The sequence below is a fragment of the Lynx canadensis genome, chromosome A3 (genome assembly GCF_007474595.2).
Source record: "Lynx canadensis isolate LIC74 chromosome A3, mLynCan4.pri.v2, whole genome shotgun sequence".
Taxonomy (NCBI): domain Eukaryota; kingdom Metazoa; phylum Chordata; class Mammalia; order Carnivora; family Felidae; genus Lynx; species Lynx canadensis.
Window position 1 is genome coordinate 106,379,503 of NC_044305.1, and position 3,789 is coordinate 106,383,291.

Consider the following 3,789-nt stretch of genomic DNA (forward strand, 5'->3'; position numbering starts at 1 on the left):
GTTCTGAGTGTTGATCATAAAGGAAGTTTAGACATGCTGTAGCTTTGTCTCTGCCTTTTCCCCAGGGGTTAGTACAAAACTTCATCATATTTGTATACCCCTCTGTCTTCCTTTAAATCCCTTGTTTGAAAAGAAAAAAGACTTCTCCTTTTCTTCAGAAAGAAAATGGATGTAATCTGCATGGGACTCTCTAATCTGCAGGGACCCTGTCCCTCCCCTCCCCTAAAAGTACATACATTACATTCTTATTTCAGAGGAAACCATGTAGCTTCTCCTCCCCAAATTGCTAACTCCACCTCTGTAATCAGTCATCCCTCTCAGTTTCCCCAAACCCTTGATTCAGACGTTTTCTTTAATCTTGTGTCTTCTTACTTCTCTGTGATTCCATTCTTTTTGTCTATAGGTTGTTCAAACTGCCTTCATCCTTTAAAAGCTCATTGTAACCTTATCCTGCACCCAAGCCACCACCATCTGTTGTTATTCTTTTCCTTCACTGACACATTACTTAAGCTAAGCCTCTAATTATTTTTCACTTCTTTAGCTTCTGTTTTTCAATTTATTTCAATTTAAATTTGTCATTAATTTTGAAATCAACCTTGGTAAGATCCCCAGTGAACTAAAAATCATTCACCCAACGGCTCATTTCATTGCTCACTAAATAGACCCCTTTTGAGCATGTAACACTGCTGATCTCATTCTTTAGACTCTCTCCTCCTTTGATGCACAGGAAATGAATCTTTTCTGATTTGCCTTCTATTTTGGCCTAGTCACTGGGTCCACTCCTTTATTGTTCTTTTAAATGTGATATTTTTCATGGAGCTCTCAATTACCCATTCTCCTCTTCATCTACATAGGCTTCCTTGCTGTGTTAAACATATACTCACATGGCTTCACTTTCTCCCAAGCATTCATGTCTAATAAGTATCTCTGGCATGAGGATGCTTCTCTAGTCTTTCCATACCACAGTCTCCCTGATTTCATGCTATATTTCAGGGTCTTATTCAAACTCCTCCAGTAGGTGTCCCTCACTTCCTCCTCTCCCTCCTGAGATACTTTACATGGTACTTTTTTTGTCCTGTTTGTGGTGCATGACTTTCTACCTTGCTTTATTTGTGAAGATTTGCCATGTATGCTACCTGGAGGCAATGTTCTCGTTGTTTTATCTGCGTATCTCCCATAGTGCTTTTCACAATCTTTTGTATAGTAGTTTCTCAATAACCACTTGCTGAATGCATGAAAATGAATATTACAGTTGAAAAGATCTTATACATCATTAGTTTCCATGGGCAGTCTGGGGAGTCTTGTATTTTAGCCTTGCCCTATACTCAAAATAGTCTAATTTTAGATTCTACACAGTTAATGGAGGGGCTTTGATAATACACACACCCACAGGGAGCTGACTACCCTGGACTACACAGGAGACAAACCTCAGATGCAAATTTAGTTCCTAAAGTATTGTTAAAGTTGTATGTAAATGCAACTGCCTCCGTAAAGTTTCTCTGATCAAGCAATGTGAGGTGACACGGTTCTTTCCTCCCTCTAAACCCAAATTGCTTCTTTTCAACTGCAGAAATAGATAGATAATACATAGCATAAATATTGGCTAATCCCTTTAGACATACACATTTTACAACATATTTGGCCACACTGATTTATGGGTTTCTGATGTGTGTGCATCAGGGAAAAAGGGGCATAACAATGGCTGACATGTTGCTGGAAAACGTTCTTTAATTTCAACAGCAGAATAAAGACAATGCAATATGAATGAAAGAAAAGACTGGAGATCCTTTTAGACTTCCTCAAGTAATACTGTGCTAATATCAATCCCTGCAGACAGATATTTAAGGACTATATAGATAAAATGAGATCTGGTTTCTTAATTTGCGGGCTATATGAAAAGTTAAAGATATTTGATATTATAAAAGTGTATTTCAGAATAACAAGAGTTTAGCTAATATAGTTGAGCACCAGTTATTACTGATACTGATGTTAGATTTATTTCTATTTTAAAGCTTTATTTTATTTAGGTATAATTTACAATTAAAAATTATATATATTTATGGTATGTAATTTGGTGATTGATATATGTATACATTTGGAATGATTGTCACAATCAAGCTCATAACATATCTGTCACCTTACATAGTTAACCTTTCTGTGTGTGTGAGCGGTAAGAATACTTAAGATCTACTTTCTTAGCAAATTTCAAGTATATAGTAAATTATTAGCTATAATCATAATGCTATACATTAGATCCCCAGAACTTAATAATCTTATAATTGAAAGTTCATACCCTTTGACCAACATCTCATTTCCTTCCTTTCCTAGCCCTTGACAACCACCATTCTACTCTGTGCTTTTGTGATTTCTACTTTTTTAGATTCCACATGTAAGTGAGATCATACAGTATTTGTCTTTCTCTGTCTGGTTTTTCACTTGGAATAATGTCTTCCAAGTTCATTCACATTGTTGCAAAAGACAGGTTTTCCTTCTTTTTTAAGGCCGAATAATATCCCATTCTGTATCCTGACCACATTTTCTTTATCCATTCATCCATTGACAGACATTTAAGTTGTTTCCATATTTTGGCTCTCATAAATGTTGCAATGAACTTGACAGGGCAGATGTCTCTTCAGGATAGTGATTTCAGTTCCGGATACATACCCAGAAGTAGCATTTCTAGTTGTAGTTTTAAATTTTTGAGGAACCTCCATACTGTTTTCCATAATGACTATATCAATGTACATTCCCACCAACAGTGTACAAGGGTTCCTTTTTCTCCCCACCCTTACCAACACTTGTTATCTCTTGTCTTTTTTGTGTAGTTAGTTTTAGCTCTGCCAGTTCAGGAGCAAGACTCAGAGGAATGAAATGTCAAAAACAAAAAATGACTGAGATCTGGGAAAGATGGTCAGGGCACATGTTAAAATCTAAATCAGATAAGTTCAAATGAAGAGGCTGGAAAAAATGAAGTAATTTCCTACCTCTGTAGAATGAATCATGTGAATTGAGATTATGCCAAGTCCTTACTCAAAGAGCAGAAGGTATTTCCCCAGAAATTCTGACTGGGCTAAGACTGGTGATTCAGTCATTCAACAGACATTTGTTAAGAATCTTAGGTGTGCTAAGCACTGTTTTATGTGCTCTGGTTATATTAGTGAATCTTTATATATTAGTGAATAATTATATATAATAATATAGTGATCTTTATATACATTATATATATAACAATATAGTGATCTTTATATACATTATATATACGCTATATATATATAACATATATATAATTAGTGATATATAACACCAATATATATATATAACATATATATAATTAGTGATCTTTATATATGATAAAGACCTGGCATCTTCTGTGGCTTATATTCTAGTGGGAGAAAACACATAATAAGCAACAAGCATGGTAATAAGTAAATTTTATGATATGTTAGAGGATGGAAAGCTTTATGGGAAAAGATAGCAGAACAAGTTAAGGGGAATGGGAGTTTCATGCCATATTAAATACAGTGGTCAGAATAGATTCACTGGGGGAGGTGAGGTTTGAGCAAATACTTGAAGGAAGTGAGTTAATGAGCCAAACTGTTGTTAGTTGCCAGTCAAAGTCTATTTCCAAACTGTTGTAAGCTTGGCCATTAAACATGGTCAAAAGAATTTTGCCCTTGGAAATGAACAAACTTGATTCCAGCTTTTTATTCTTCTCTATACAGATGCAGTTCTATGTCTAAAACCATTTAAATTCTATGACTCAATTTTCTCATCTGTAAAATGAATTTT